We start from the raw sequence: 17,262 nt of genomic DNA, 5'->3' as shown, positions 1-17,262 counted from the left end.
CATCAGACCAGAGGACATTTCTCCAAAAAGTACGATCTTTGTCCCCATGTGCAGTTGCAAACCGTAGTCTGGCTTTTTCATGCTGGTTTTGGAACAGTGACTTCTTCCTTGCTGAGCGGCCTATCAGGTTATGTTGATATAGGACTCGTTTTACTGTGGATATAGGTACTTTTGTACCTGTTTCCTCCAGCATCTTCACAAGGTCCTTTGCTGTTGTTCTGGGATTGGTTTGCACTTTTCGCACCAAAGTATGTTAATTTCTAGGAGACAGAACGCGTCTCCTTCCTGAGCGGTATGAGGGCTGCGTGTTCTCAGGGTGTTTATACTTGCGTACTATTTTTTGGACAGATGAACGTGGTACCTTCGGGCATTTGGAAATTGCTCCCAAGAATGAACCAGATTTGTGGAGGTCTACAATGTTTCTTTCTCAGGTCTTGGCTGATTTCTTTTGATTTTCCCATGATGTCAAGCAGGTAGGTCTTGAAATACATCCCCAGGTACACCTCCAATTGACTCAAATGATGTCAATTAGCCTGTCAGAAGCGTCTAACAAACGAACAAAGCTTCAAACCTGACTCAGTTGCACTAGCTCGGTCAGGAGGAATGGGCCAAAATTCACCCAACTTATTGTGGGAAGCTTGTGGAAGGTTACCCAAAACGTTTGACCCAAGTTAAACCATTTAAAGGCAATGCTACCAAATACTAATTGAGTGTAATGTAAACTTCTGACTCACTGGGAATGTGATGAAAGAAATAAAAGGTGAAATAAATCATTCTCTCTACTGTTATTCTGACATTTCACATTCTTAAAATAAAGTGGTGATCCTAACTGACCTAAGACAGGGCATTTTTGCTTGGATTAAATGTCAGGAATTGTGAAAAATTGAGTTTGAATGTATTTGGCTAAGGTGTAAGTAAACTTCCAACTTCAACTGTATATGTAAAAAAAAAATGCTACCTATTGTAATGACTATTCAGAAACACTGTTGCATCTTTTTGGGCATTGCATTCAGGTAAGGAACCTGTGGATTATAAATCAGTAGATTTATAATTTTACACATTTGAAGATTTTACACTATTATGGAGATATGTACTGTTTGAATTCTTTACCGACGATAGAAATAAGTTGAAACAATTTTATGTAATTAATTTCATTATTGTTTTGGCCAAATTTCATATACACAAACATCACATTTTCTTACTTTATAAAAATACATTTAACTATATTTTAAGATGATAAATACTCTGCCAACATAAAAGCCGTTAGAATGATAAACGTGTGTATGTCCCTCTAAGGATTCTACGGGATGGCAACTGCACCGCCCGCAAACGCAAGGCTCTCCAGAGGGTGGTGCAGTCTGCACAATGCATCACCAGGGGTAAACGACCTGCCCTCCAGAACACCTACAGCACCCGATGTCACAGGAAGGCCAAAAATATCATCAAGGACAACAACTACCTGAGCCACTGCCTGTTCACCCCGCTACCATCCAGAAGGCGAGGTCAGTACAGGTGCATCAAAGCTGGGACAGAGAGACTGCTCAACAGCCATCACTAACTCAGAGAGGCTGCTGCCTGCATAGAGACTCACTAGTCACTTTAAACAATGCCACTTTAATGTTTACATGTCTTACATTACTCATCTCGTATGTATATACTGTATCTTATACTATCTATTGCAACTTGCCTATGCCGCTTGGCCATCACTCATCCATATATTTGTATGTACATATTCTTATTCCATCCCTTTAGATTTGTGTGGATTAGGTAGTCGTTGGGGAATTTTTAGATTACTTGTTAGATATTACTGCACTGTTGGCAGTGGCGGTTCTAGGTTGTATGGCTCCCTAGGTGACCCCCCCCCCCCCCCTCAGTGGCTCAACACTCTTAACTTTACTCTCCCACCTTGTCTCAATCCACATCTTCAAGGTGATGTCCACATGCTTTTTCAGGATGTCCCATCGCTGTGTGGAGGCTGAGAACAAGGTGTACAGTTTGTGTAAGATGCCAAAGGCCTGTGGCATCGACAGTACTTTTAGCAGCATCAGCCACAACCAGGTTCAATGTGTGAACCCCACATGGCACAAATAGAGCTCTTGGATTAATTTCCTGGAGTCTGGCTTGAACATCTTTGTTTTTGCCTCTCATGTTGGCCCCATTATCATAAGACTGTCCTCTGCAGTCCTCAAAAGGGATTTTTAGCTTCTCTAATCTTTTGAGAATCAGGGATGCTAAATGTTGGCCCGTGGACTCCTCTGCCTCCAAAAAAACCCAAAAATGTTCCTTTACGTGTGGCTCCTCCTTCAGTGACACAATTCTAATCACAACTGACACACTGTTCAGTGTGGCTGACATCTGAGATGCAATCTAGAGTGATAGAGAATAATTTTGCCAGCTTGATGTCACTCACCATTATTGAAATGACCTTGCTGCTCAACAAATCAATGAGTTAATTCTGTATTTGGTGGCCAAGGTAGCTGGTGGTGTGACTCGAGGTCCCTTTTTGACTCGAGGTCCTCTCCATTTGATGGAGAGTCCAGTGTTTCTGTTTCCCCCCTTAGTGTCAGATTTCTAATTGCCAGAGATTGCACAAAAGCAGTCAAATGTGTCAACACCTCATTCCATCTTATCCTCTCAACCTCCATAAGTGCCATCTCATGATAATCAATTGTTTCCCCTTTTTTATCCTCATTGTCAGTTCTTTCCATGTTTTCATGCAGTTTTGGTGTTCTGGACTGCTGTCCTGTGAAGTCAGCAAAGAATTACCATGTTTCAAGTCTGTCAGTCCTGAGTTTGCTAAATTCGTAGCTTGCCTAGCTCACTGTAACGTCTGCTTCCAACTCACGCTCTCAAACACGTAGATCCCCTGAATGCAGCTTAATTTCCAGCCCACTTTCCAGCTCACACTCTCAAAAACATAGATCCCCTGAACGCAGCTCACTCTCCAGATCCCAATCACCTGAATTCTGATCACCTGTTCACACACCTGTATGTAATTATCGCAAACTATTTAGTTCAGTTCTTTGCACCCCATCATTGTGAGGTATTGTTTCATTTGTTACACGGTCTACTCGGAGCGCTGTTCATTTCATTAGTCCGCCTCTGTATCATAGTTTTTGGCCATCCTCACTAACAACACCTTTTTTGCCTATTCCCTGCCTGTACTTTTCCCAATCAGATTTCCTGTCGTCAACTTATTGCCTGATCTCCTGGACTACGCAATTAGCCTTTCCCTGCCTGTACTGTTATCTTTTTGGAGTCCCTGTGTATGACCTTTTGCCTGTCTCTGGACCCAGCTACCTGCCTCCTGTGGTCCTTTGCTAACAAACACCTGCTGCGCCATGCTTGAACCAGCACTCTGTCTCGTATTCATTACACTCACAAACTAGAATCAGGGCGCCCACTCCGACAAGGTTAATTGACCCACAGTCCCACATGGTGACATATCATTGACGTGACGTGCAAACGAGCGATAGAAAACCGATCGCAGAAATGTCACCATTCATATCTTTTTGTGCGGGTACCCCCGTCAAGATGCCGCCCAGGGCAGCTGCCCATGTCGCCCATACCTAAATCCACCACTGAGTCTGTCGGAACCAGAAGCACAAGCATTTTGCTACACTCGCATTAACATCTGTTAGTCATCTGTATGTGACCAGTAACATTTGATTTGAAAATGTGTTTTGAATTGAACAAATATTAATAATATGGATATGAACTGAATATGCTTGACAACATCAGCCAGTGTTTTTATTTCTTTTTCTTCTTTCTGTAACCTTATCTGACTGAATGTTACCATCAACGGGTCGGTAGTCATTTAGGCAGGTTACCTTAGTGTTCTTGGGCACAGGGACTATGGTGGTCTGCTTGAAACATGTTGGTATTACAGACTCAGTCAGGGACAGGTTGAAAATGTCAGTGAAGACACTTGCCAGTTGGTCAGCACATACTCGGAGTACACGTCCTGGTAATCCATCTGGCTCTGCAGCCTTGTGAATGTTGACCTGGCTACAGAGAGCGTGATCACATAGTCGTCCAGGACAGCTGATGCTCTTATGTATGTTTCAGGGTTGCTTGCCTGTCTGCCTGCTTTATACAGCAAGCCACAGCCACTTGACTCACTCTGTAAGAGAGAACCATTTTCGTGAACAGGGTGGTGTACCTAATAAACTGTGTGTATGTACAGATATTCTGGTTGCTTCACAAAACCTGTGCTGGATCAGATATTCATGGTCACTCATGGAGCTGGTTCCTTGGTTTCTCCACATAGTGGTCCAGATCCTGCAGACTGCTATAGACCAAGAAAAAATAAACATTTCAGAAATGATCCACAAATATGCACTTTTGTGAGATATATGACACTGTGTACTTATTTAGGTATTCTGTGAGTATATATTGCAATATATATTTATTTTAAAATACATTATTTAAATAAAAGAGTGGACTGTAGTTGTGATATTCTGTAGAAACGCATGAATGTATTTCATCAGAAGGATGATCTACCTCTGAATGCTGGTTGGTGTCTGAGTGTTCTTCAACAGAGATGGTGATGGTTGCTGCTGTCACAAGTGCCCCAACACACTGCACCCCATGACTATTAGCAACATAATTGTCTGATTTGTGTCTGACTTTGAAGGTGCAGTTGGCATCGTAGATGTCACTGTTAACAAATAAATGGGGGGCACTGGACTGTACATGTCCCCTCTCATCCATTTCAGCTGCTATCTCCTGACATTGTTCATGTATGTCCTTGCCCATCCTCTTCTTGTAGCACAGCTGTGCTAGATGCAGATTTTTGCACTGCAGAAAATGATACGGTATGAATTCATCCACAAGATTATCAGCACAGGCAATCTTTTTTTTTGCATGCATGCTTCTGAATGTCTGATGTGTTGCCTTACATCAAGGAAGAGATGTAGAATAATATAGTCTTTAATGCAGGATGAATCAGATAAATTAAGTCACTTTAATAGGTAAAACATATATTATTAGACACCATTCAGGCTTTATGAAATTGAACTATTGCGTGTGACAGGTCTATTCTTGCAAGCTATGTGGGATTGTTTTTGTGTTATTTCTCATTCTTCTCCCTTCAGGGCAGCTGTGCATTGGGAGACACATGTATTACCACCAGGAGTCATCATAGCAAAGTCTGAACTAGCCTCAGTGAAATGGGTTACTGCAGCTAGACATCACATTCTGAAAGGGATATTCTTCTTACCACCACTACATGGAAATGGACAGGAGCAGTGCAGCAAGGCGTCCTGGTTTGAGGAAGGGATTTTGCCGGGGTGGTCCATCTTCCCACTTGATGGGACTATCCCATCTCTCTGTGTACATGATGGCTGCTTTCTCCTCAGCTGATTTTTTCACCTCACAGCCAAGTGTTCTTCAATCTTTCTACTCTTTGCAGACCATCGACATACCTTGAACAGAGGTGAATATACCGAGTATGGTTTGATAGAGGAAACGCTCCTTTATAGTCTTTATTCGATGCTGATCAGGCCACAGTTGCCTCTACGTGTCACTAGATGTCACCTCATCTCAACATGGAAAGCCCTATATGTAACCCAGTCTCTCATTAAGTATGTACTATATGGACAAATAAGCATAATGTTTTTATGTATTAATAGCACAAACTTATGGCACATCGAACTCAATAACACCAGATAACTCTGATGCCACGACTCTTCTGAATCCATTTAAACTCGATGCGCCCTGAATGGGCTGAATTGGGCTGTTAGTACAAATAAACATAACTGCTTATTTGGTTGAAGCTAGCGAGCTATTTTTCAATGAGCACGAGGTAAATTATTGGACAAGGAATTACAAATAATCTAGTGTTTCAATCAGTTACATATATAAATTAATCTTGTAGACAGGAAGTGATGTTTATTCCCTCTGGCCAACAGTAGATTGTATGCTAATGTTAGCTTTTTGGTTCCCGCCGGTTACAACCCCAGTGAACATTGTGCCTTTTTAGCTAGCTGCTCACTGTTATTAACTATGTAAAATGATCAAATAAAATAATATATAAGTAAAATAATATCAATCGTGTAAGCACATGGAAATACTTTTTAGGGATTTTTTTAGGTATTTATTTGTCACGCCCTGACCTTGGAGATCCTTTTTATGTCTCTATTTTGGGTTGGTCAGGGCGTGAGTTGGGGTGGGCATTTCTTGTGTGGTGTTTCTATGATTTTCTTTCTCTATGTTTTTGCCGGGTATGGTTCTCAATCAGGGACAGCTGTCTATCGTTGTCTCTGATTGGGAACCATACATAGGTGCATTTTTTCCCACCTGTCTTGGTGGGAAGTTGACTTTCTTTATGGAACTTTGCCTTTGAGATTCACGGTTTGTTTTTGTATTGTTTATTGTTTTGTCGGCGTCATTTTGATTAATTAAAAGATAATGTACGCTCTACGCTGCACCTTGGTCCTCTCCTTCAAACAGACGTGACAGAACTTCCCACCAAAACGGAACCAAGCAGCGTGGTAAGGAGGAATGGACATGGGAGGACATCCTGGACGGCAAGGGATCCTACACGTGGAAGGAGATCCTGGCCGGAAAGGATCGCCTGCCCTGGGAGCAGGTAGAGGCAGAGAGGCATCATTAGCAGCAACAACAAAAAATGGGTGGGATGCATACCAGCAAAGCCGCTACATACCTCTAAACAATACATTAATTGCACTATAACGGTGACAAACTCTACATAAAACTGTCCCAACACCTTACCACTGCTACATCTGGATGTCAGCGGAGCCTTGTCTGGCAGCAAAATAATTCATTCAGCCACATTAAGTGCTTAAAAAAACATAGCTGATATGGCTGACTTGCTTAAGCAAATGTGGTTTCTACTGACAAGTGAGATTTACAAACTATGGCATAAGCGGATAAGCGGCAATCCATAATTTTGATTAAGACATGAATGAGTGAGCTAGGACGGACGTAGTCAATATAACTATTTGTTCAGCACTTTTGAAATGTACAGCGACAGAATTCTGAACATGGGCCGTTCTTACAGTGTTCTCCTTGTACACCAAGTCAGAACCATAGGTTAAATAAATGAGGGATATTAGCAGAAAATGAAAGCTCTTACAATATTTGATGATTACATTTCTCAATGGTTAAAGGTTATATGTACACCACAAAGTCAGAACAGTGGGCAAAATTAAGAGGTGAAAATAGACAGAATTATTAGGGTGAGGCACATGGGCTACTAACAGCTTACTACACAACATACACATAGTATTACTTTCTTACAGTATAAATATCTCCCTAGCATATTACATAATTTATGCAGCAGCATACAGCAGCATACAAGACATTTTTGGACTCATCTTCTTGTGCTGTGCTCACTTGAACAGGAAGATGGCGCAGTGGTCCTTCGTGGGCAAATTTTGTCATCAAACTTTGTCATCAAAGTCTGGCATTCTCTGGATTTGTGGTTCTTACAAGACATTTGGGAACTCAAGAAAAAAAAAAAAATGATGACGTCAGTGATCTTCAGGTCGTAGCTCTAGAAAGAGGCCTGAGTTCTGGATTTACAATTCCGAGTTGGATGAAAGTTCAAAACTTATTTTCCCAGTTGTAGCTAATTTTTTCCCAAGTTCCCAGGTGTCTTGTACTCACTAAAGTCAGATTTAGCAGTTTAACTGTTTTAAGCTTGGCACAAATCCTGCTTCATTGGCAGCATGGCCAATGTTAAATGTTTATCATTTTAAACTAGGAAAATAGACCTTTAATCTTAGACTTGGGACCACACAGCCACTCCACTGAACAGCAGGCTAAGGATTGCTTTGCAGTTCTTGCAGTTAGCCACTGATTCCTTCCAAACCACTCGTTGTTGAATTTACCATTTCCAACTTGTTGTGTAATGTTTATGTCAAATGGCCGATGAGCACCGTTTGATCTATAATTTCTCTTCATTACTTATCTTCATATGACAAGATTAAAAGCATTTGCCAGTAGATTGATTACTTGATTCATGATGATGACTGCTAGGTAAGATTTTGAAAGTATGATGTTGACATGATTAGTCCAAACAGAGCTACTGTATATAATGTGATTTGACATCATTTTTATCTGTGACCAATGACCTTGAGCCTTCTTGGATGGGGACTTTTAATGTAACAGCACCCAAAGGGCTTGAATTTTCGAGCTCTACCCTTAGACTTGGCGGTGACATAGTGTCCCAATGAGTGACAGTACACTGAGCCAATCACGGCGCAATGCTCCATATTTTCTGCTGGCTTGCCCCACCACCACAGAAAGCACTGAGCTAGGCTGAAACACCTGCATTTTGGAGCTGCCTTACTCAAGAAAACAGAAAAGAGTTTGTTTGTGGCTTTATTAACTCAATGATATATATAGTTAAAGTCGGAAGGTTACATACACCTTAGACAAATACATTCAAACTCAGTATTTCACAATTCCTGACATTTAATTCGAGTAAAAATGTCCTGTCTTAGGTCAGTTAGGATGACCACTTTATTTTAAGAATGTGAAATGTCAGAATAACAGTAGAGAGAATGATTTATTTCAGCTTTTATTTCTTTCATCACATTCCCAGTGGGTCAGAAGTTTGCATACACTCAATTACTATTTGGTAGCATTGCCTTTAAATTGTTTAACTTGGGTCAAATGTTTCCTGTAGCCTTCCACAAGCTTCCCACAATAAGTTGTGGGAATTTTGGCCCATTCCTCCTGACAGAGCTGGTGTAACTGAGTCAGGTTTGTAGGCCTCCTTGCTCGCACAATCTTTTTCAGTTCTGCCCACAAATGTTCTATGGGATTGAGGTCAGGGCTTTGTGATGGCGACTCCAATACCTTGACTTTGTTGTCCTTTAGCTGTTTTGCCACAACTTTGGAAGTATGCTTGGGGTTATTGTCCATTTTGAAGACCCATTTGCGACCGAACTTCCTGACGGGTGTCTTGAGATGTTGCTTCAATATATCCACATAATTTTCCTGCCTCATGATGCCATCTATTTTGTGAAGTGCACCAATCCCTCCTGCAGCAAATGCACCCCCGCAACATGATGCTGCCACCCCTCGTACTTCACGGTTTGGATGGTTTTCTTGGGCTTGCAAGCCTCCCCCTTTTTCCTCCAAACATAATGATGGTCATTATGGCCAAGCAGTTCTATTTTTGTTTAATCAGACCAGAGGACATTTCTCCAAAAAGTACGATCTTTGTCCCCATGTGCAGTTGCAAACTGTAGTCTGGCTTTTTTTATGGCGGTTTTGGAGCAGTGGCTTCTTCCTTGCTGAGCGGCCTTTCAGGTTATGTCGCTATAGGACTCGTTTTTACTGTGGATATAGATACTTTGTACCTGTTTCCTCCAGCATCTTCACGAGGTCCTTTGCTGTTGTTCTGGGATTGATTTGCACTTTTCGCACCAAAGAACGCGTCTCCTTCCTGAGCGGTATGACGGCTGCGTGGTCCCATGGTGTTTATACTTGCATACTACTGTTTGTACAGATGAATGTGGTACCTTCAGGCATTTGGAAATTTTTCCCAAGGAAGAACCAGTCTAAAAATGCTGAAGTCTTGGCTGAATTCTTTTGATTTCCCCATGATGTCAAGCAAAGAGGCACTGAGTTTGAAGGTAGGCCTTGAAATACATCCCCAGGTACACCTCAAATTGATTCATATCAATTACCCTATCAGAAGCTTCTAAAGCCATTACATAATTTTCTGGAATTTTCCAAACTGTTTAAGGGCACAGTCAACTTAGTGTATGTAAGCTTCTGACCCACTGGAATTGTGATGCAATGAGTTATAAGTGAAGTAATCTGTCTGTAAACAATTGTTGGGAAAATGACTTGTGTCATGCACAAAGTAGATGTCCTTACGAACTTGCCAAAGCTATAGTTTGTTAACAAAAGATTTGTGGAGTGGTTGAAAAATGAGTTTTAATGACTCCAACCTAAGTGTATGTAAACTTCCGACTTCAACTTTAGCTATGCTGGTGTCTGCATATTTTAAACTTTAAACTGTAATTCTCCTTTTGCTGTCTGTCTACCAGTTGTGTAAATATGAATATACATTTAGTTCGTAAAATAATAATACCAGCTTTGTTCGCACTTGAGATGTTAATGAATTACAGCACATAAATAACAACATTTGAGTGTTAACTGTGGATGCTTTGCCTTTTGCTTTTCACAATGTAACGCAGTCCCCACAATAATGACAATCAACCATCCACAATGTGTACCAATTTACTTCTGCCAGGTGTGACTCTACTATATATTTTTGATTATGTCTCACAGTATATGATCACACATATATTACAATTTCAACATGTAAGTGATATTTCTTCCCATTTCCCCACTATATTTTTAGGGCAGTTGAATTGTGGGTACATACCACAATGCTGTAGTGTTGGAATTTTAATCACAGACAGATACCCATTTGATGTTCGATTTGAATCAATACTTTAGGATCAGAAGGAGCGAGCTGCAAAGTGACAGTCACCTGCTCCTGCCACTAGCCTTGCCCCTGTCCAATGGATAGAGAGGGACAGCAGAGCCAACAAAATTCACAAAAGACCTGGACATAAAAGCTACAAGAAGACCTCAAGACATGGTAAGTGTTATGTACCTATTTAGTTGTGTTTGTTTACGCGTGTAAAGTGTAACCATTTTTCATAAATAGATAACTTATGCCAGTCCTGGCTGCGTCATGTTAAATGTATATTATTGTCATGAAAAGTCACAGTGAAGGACATGGACCTTACCGGAACAGGTGACCATATTGCAGCTAATGGCGTGGGTGAGTACCACCTTAAATAGACCTTGACCCTGGGGCATCTGACCCTAAAACAGGGCCCCCCCCCCCAGAAGTTATTTGTTTTTGTTTTAACCCTAAATAACCACCCCTGCATTAATTAGTCAAAGGCTTGATGATTAATTGACTAATTGAACCATGTGTGTCAGTTAAGGGCTAAAACAAAAATGTGAAACGTCCGGAGGGGCCGAGGAGAGATCTCCCTTCTGGGATTTCTTAATAGACAAGGCTAGGATCGTTACACTACTCCCTCTGTTCAGAAAACACAACCTGTGCTTCTCTATCACAAATCCCTCACGCCTGAACAGGACGTGCTTTTGACCCTCATACAGTATCCTTCTTCTGCACATCAGAGTAGCAAATGGTAGGAGAAGGCATCGTTCAACTTGTCAGACAGCATGACTACCTTTGTAAGGACATGTCCAACTAGTACTAAATGCAGTTTTTAGCTGTCTCACTGGCTTTCATTTTAATGTTGGGTTAAATACAAAGTGGTGCCTTAAAACATTCAAATCCTCAGACCGATTGAATGTAAGCCTCTGTCTTGCAGGCATGAACTCTTAAGTATGTATTGACAATAGATTCAAAGTGCTATATTACTCCCAAATTAAGAAGAACCACTGCGAATGTACATTAAAACCGCATAGTTATGTACATGTCATTTAATGACATATATATATAATATAATGGTGTACAGTATATCATAATTTTATCTGTCAGAGAGGCTTCTCATCTCTTCACCCAATTGCCTGCCCAGGCATCTTCTCTGTGCCACATGTGACATAGCCACCCATAGCACCAAGGTTTTGCACAACAGGGAGTCTCTGTTTGAAGGGTTTTATCGCCCCTTGTCCCCAACCTCCGTAATTCATCAGGATGATGAGGGGTCCCTTACCTTCCAGGAGAAAGGTGTGTGTTTATTGTTTAGGTGTTTCAAATAAATCTGATAGCCCCCCCTGACAGTGACGAGTGGCAAGCAAAGTCATCCTGATTGGAATAAATGGTAAATATGTGATTTTTTAAGGACTTTACTTCTATTTAAGTGTTTTAAAAGAATGTAATTAATTGCTTCCTAATAATTACTCCTGATTCAGGGCGCTACAACCTGTCCCTTCCTGCTCTGAATTGCTCCCGGTGTCTAAGACATTGGACAGTGGGCTGGACGAACCTGTAAAGAGTGGCTACTGGCCAGCCACCGTGACTCACCAGACCATCTTCACAGTGGACCTCTTCAAGTCCTTTGAAGACATGAATTAGTTGGCCCCAGGATGCTCCCGTCAAGCCTTTGTGGGAATGATTGACGGAAGAACAAAGCACTTTGGCAGGGTAAGTGTGTATATAATAATCAAATGATCATTTAAAGGAATTAGTGGTTAATATTTGTTCCTAATATAAAAATTGCCTATTGCTTATACCTCTGTACGTTTTACATGTTATCAGAGTGGAAAGATATGTGGCGATACATTCCAGAAGGCATTCCTCGATAGGACGTAAGGGTAGTTTGAAATAGACAAGCTTTGTGGATATGCTCTCCTCCATAGTCCCACCTGCTCACAGGAGATGCATGCAATATCAGTGGATGGGAATCGCAAGCAATGCAGCTTCCGGAAAGCCTCAGGGTTTGTACTACCTTCTTACACTTTCACATCATCATGAATCAAGTCGACAATCTACTGGCAAATCCTTTTTAATCCTTGTCATATGAGGAGAAATAATGAAGGGAAATTATAGATAAAACGTATCGGTGCTCATCGGCCATTAGACAGAAACATTACACAACAAGTTGGAAATCGCAAATTCAACTTTGAGTGTTTTGGAAGGAATCAGTGGCTAACTGCAAGCATTGGAATGCAGTCCTTAGCCTGCTATTCAGTGGAGTGGCTATGTGGTCCCAAGTCTAAGATTAAGGGTCTCTTTTCCTAGTTTAAAATGATAAACATTTAACATTGGCCATGCTGTCAATGAAGCATGATTTGTGCCGCTGTCAAAACAACTGTTAACTCGGAACTGCATAATGTGATTTTAGTGAGTTTAAGACAACTGGGAAAAACAAGCTATGACTGGGAAAATGAGTTTTGAACTTTCACCCAACTCGGAATTGTAAATTCGGATCTCAAGCCTCTTTCTAGAGCTACGACCTGAAGATCACTGACGTCATCACGATTCAACCTTTTTTTTTCTTTCTTCGAGTTCCCAGTTGTTTTTAAGGCACCATAAATCCAGAGAATAGCAGACTTTTATGACAATGTTTGATGACAAAATTTGCCCACGAAGGACCGCCGTGCAACCTTCCTGTTCAAGTGCTGCTGCATAAATTATGTAGCATGCCAGGTAGATATGTATACTGTAGCTAAGAAAGTAATACTCAGTGTATGTTGTGTAGTAAGCTGTTAGAAGCCCATGTGCCCCACCCTAATAATTTGGTATATTTTTCCACGTCTTAATTTCACCTACTGTTCTGACTTGGTAGTGCACATGTAGCCTATAACCTGTTTTTGAGAAATGTAATCATTGAATATTGTAAGAGCTTTCATTGTCTGCTTATATGCCCCCTTTATTTACCCTACGGTTGTGACTTAGTGTACAGGGAAAACACTGTAAGAACGGCCAATGTTCTGAATTCTGTCACTGTACATCTCAAATGTGCTAAACAAATAGTTGTTTTGACTACGTCCGTCCTAGCGCTCTCATTAATGTCTTAATCTGAATTACGGATTGCCTCTTATCGCTTATGCCATATTTTGTACATCTCATTTGTCAGTAGAAACCACATTTGTTTAATCAAGTCAGCCATATCAGGTTTGTTTTTTAAAAGGCAGTAAATGAGGCTGAATGAAATATTTCACTGCCAGACAAGGCTCCGCTGATAGCCAGGTGTAGCAGTGGTAAGGTGTTGGGACCCTTTTGAGACTCTCCTGTTGGGACAGCTTAATGTAGGGCCTAACAATGTGTGGGCACAGTTTGTCACCGTTATGGTCCAATTAGAGTATTGTTTAGTGTTGTGTAGTGGCTTTGCTGGTATGCATCCCACTTTTTTATTTGTTTGCCTCATCAATATTTACATACTATAATCGCCAGTGTGTATTCCTGGCGCAAGAAGATGTGCCATCCTTCGTCAAACATGTCCATGCAAAGACCAATAATTTTATCATTCTCACAGTTTCTATAACATGAGGCATCTCCAGCAGAAGATTGAGGGTTTTTACCTCAGTGTGAAACAGAAGAACACTACCTCTACCGTTTGACAGGTAAGCCCCAACAACAATATGACCTCAAACACATTATTAATCAAGCAGTAAAACTGATATGTGAAAGAAAAAGCATTAGTCATACATATGAGACCATGTTTATGATCAAATGTAAGAATAACCTATGCCTTTAATTGGTCTAATACAAAACATTTAATTAAACTGAGGGATTACGTGACCACAAACAGCAAAGTATCTCGTGATCCACAACTCTGCATGCCTTGTATAATGTTATAACTGCATGACAACAAATGCTTTAGAAATTAGTTGCTTGCTTTGTACTCTCTTTGTTTGTGCCTCTATTGTAGCTCTATAACTTATAGTCATGTAATATATCTGAATATACAGTCTGTCTAATCACCCCGTTTTTATTCTGACAATAACAAGTCATCAGATTCTGAGACAAATTGTTGAGGACAAAGCACCCTTGACAGCTGCCGTTGTTCAACTTCACGAGCAGCAGGCAGAGTTTAGGCTCCCCACGGCGGATGAGCTGCTCAACACTGTCAACTTTGTGTGGCCATGGGAGAGACTTGGTGCCATTGAGTTTATGATTGCAGAAGGTATCTATTGTGATTGAATGTTTAACTTCAGCACAGGCTGCAATCATTGCTGTTGTTCTGTTATATACCTATTTGAGTTTTCATCTCACAGGCAACAGCCATCTTGCCATCAGAAAGACAGCAGGCAGGAGGAAGAGAGGATCCGGGTGAAGGAGATGAAGAGGCACTGGGAGAGCCTTCAAAGAACAGCAGGGTTTAGTTGAGGTTTATACTATTTTTGGACTGAAATTTCTGTCTTGCTTTACAAATACCCTGCACACTATTTTGTGTAATGGAATTGTAAATAATTTAATGCTTTACATGTGACTTTTAGGCAATGCAGTGGAGTTGTCAGAGGGAGGAAGGAATGGCCTTCTCTGCCACCTGAAGAGAAGATTGAACTGAACTGAACTGACACATGACCAAGACAACACCAGGAATAACTATCACAAGCTGATTCTGGGAGAAGGGTATATTTTTGAGGACTCTGATGTAGATGTGAACTCAGATGAAGATGGGTCCTATTGCTGAGAGCTCAGATGACGACTGCTAATGCTTTCTGAAATCATACATCACCCCTGCCTCTTTCTCTCGGTCTCGCTCGCTCCCGCAGGAGAGGGAAAAGGCCGCCACCACCTCCCTTGGGAGCAACCTGGTCTCCTGATGTTGACCCCTGACCCCTCACCTTCTGAACCCATCCAGGGAAATGTAATTTGCCTGATGACACGTTAGTGGAGAAGGAACGTCATTTTAGCGCATTTGTTTTCATGTTTCCTCTCCTCACCTCCTCTCCTATATTTCTTCCAGTCCTAGACCATCATCAGCAACTGTTGGTTGAGGACCTGTTCTTCATTTTTTTGTATTTTGTATTAGTATTTTCTATGCTGTCGTAATTGAGATTTTTGTGTAATTGTGAGTTACAAAAGAGTCTTTGGTCGCAATGGGACTGCTAAAATAAATAGACAAAGGTCTTAATAAATAAATGCATTAAGCACTAACAGCTCTGAGTGTGTGTTTCAATCGATTACATAGTATGAATTAATTATTTTGATGTAATAAAAAGTGTTGGTGCAGCATGCTGCAAGCCATAGCTGCCCCTTTCAACATTATATGTACCACATCTTTCTAATCTGATATTGAGTGGAATGTACTGTTGCCCAGCCCATATATTTCAGCAGTGCATTGTACCCTACACCATAATTTCAAATGGTAGTGGAAGCTATCTGGCTGATGAAGGACAATAATGTAGTATGCCTATTTACAACAGCATATGATTTAATAGTTTTACCTACATTAATTGTCAATTGATATATTCATGGTATAAAAAAAATATAGACTTTTACATTATAAAGTTCACCAACTATAGCCTACTAAGAAGATAGGCACCTGGCACAATGCTGATTGATATGGGTTATGAGCAGTGGATTGTGTCACACTCTGATCAGTTTCACCTGACCCAGGTGTCGCTTGTTTTCCCCAGTGTATTTATCCCTGTGTTTCCTGTCTCTCTGTGCCAGTTCGTCTTGTATGTTTCCAAGTCAACCAGTTTCCCGTTATCCTTCTTTTTGCATTCTCCTTTTATTTAGTCCTCCTGGTTTTGACCCTTGCCTGTTTCTGGACTTTGTACCCACCTGCCTGGCCATTCTGCCTGCCTTGACCACGAGCCTGTCTGCCACTTTGTACCTCCTGGACTCTGATCTGGTTTTGACCTATTTGCCTGTCCACGACCACTCTTGCCTACCCCTTTGGATTAATAAACATTGTAAGACTCCAACCATCTGCCTCATGTGTCTGCATTTGGGTCTCGCCTTGATAGATTGGTCTGAACAACTTTAGTAGGCCTAATAATTGTATTGTGAGTAATGAGAAAACAACAGCAAAAGTGATGGGAATATTGTATTTTGAAATGAACACCGAACAAAAACAAAATACCAAACGAAACGTGAAGCTAATAATAGTGCTAACATGCAACTATCCATAGACAAGATCCCACAAAGCACAATGGGGAAATGGCTGCCTAAATATGATCCCCAATCAGAGACAACGATAAACAGCTGGCTCTGATCGGGAACCATACCAGGCCAACATAAATCATGAATCACCTAGATGACCCACCCTAGTCACTATCACGCCCCAACCAACAGAGAATAAACAGCTCTCTATGGTCAGGGCGTGACACAGCCATTATTATGAGCCGTCCTCCCCTCAGCAGCCTCCACCGATTGTAGCAGTTTATTGACCTAGGAATTGTTCATGTAACTGAACCAAAACTTAATATCTTAATATAACTCTGGAGATTCATTTGGTCTACACAGAATTGGGCAAATCTGCTTTTTGTTTTTGTTGCCCCTTGTGTGAAACAATACACAGCATTCCTTGCAGTTAGATATTCTGGTGCCTTTCAGGCATTTTAAATAACTGATTGGAGACTTGTTACAGAATGCGATTGCTTTTCTTAAATATTTTTAACATTGGGGCGGCAGGGTAGCCTAGTGGTTAGAGCATTGGACTAGTAACTGAAAGGTTGCAAGTTCAAATCCCTGAGCTGACAAGGTACAAATCTGCCGTTCTGCCCCTGAACAGGAAGTTAACCCACTGTTCCTAGGCTGTCTTTGAAAATAAGAATTTGTTCTTAACTCTGACCCAGTAAAATAAAATTAAAATGGTGTATTATTATAGT

At 41.0% G+C, this 17,262-nt stretch overlaps 1 long non-coding RNA gene across 3 annotated transcripts; it reads left to right on the top strand.

Annotated features, from left to right (window-relative positions):
* The first annotated feature begins 6,327 nt into the window (after positions 1–6,327).
* LOC116356613 (uncharacterized) lies at positions 6,328–15,739 on the top strand. 3 transcript variants are annotated; one of them, XR_004205023.1, is made up of 10 exons: positions 6,328–6,592; positions 10,447–10,591; positions 10,718–10,777; positions 11,695–11,795; positions 11,887–12,118; positions 12,334–12,411; positions 13,953–14,040; positions 14,428–14,603; positions 14,695–14,807; positions 14,917–15,739. It is a non-coding gene; the product is annotated as an uncharacterized LOC116356613 (long non-coding RNA). The 3 variants fall into 3 exon arrangements; XR_004205024.1 differs by having other exon boundaries at positions 10,718–11,795; XR_004205025.1 differs by having other exon boundaries at positions 10,718–11,795; positions 12,233–12,411.
* Positions 15,740–17,262: the final 1,523 nt, after the last annotated feature.

Source organism: Oncorhynchus kisutch, linkage group LG23 (assembly GCF_002021735.2).
Source record: "Oncorhynchus kisutch isolate 150728-3 linkage group LG23, Okis_V2, whole genome shotgun sequence".
Taxonomy (NCBI): Eukaryota; Metazoa; Chordata; class Actinopteri; order Salmoniformes; family Salmonidae; genus Oncorhynchus; species Oncorhynchus kisutch.
This window is presented reverse-complemented; position numbering and strand designations above follow the sequence as displayed.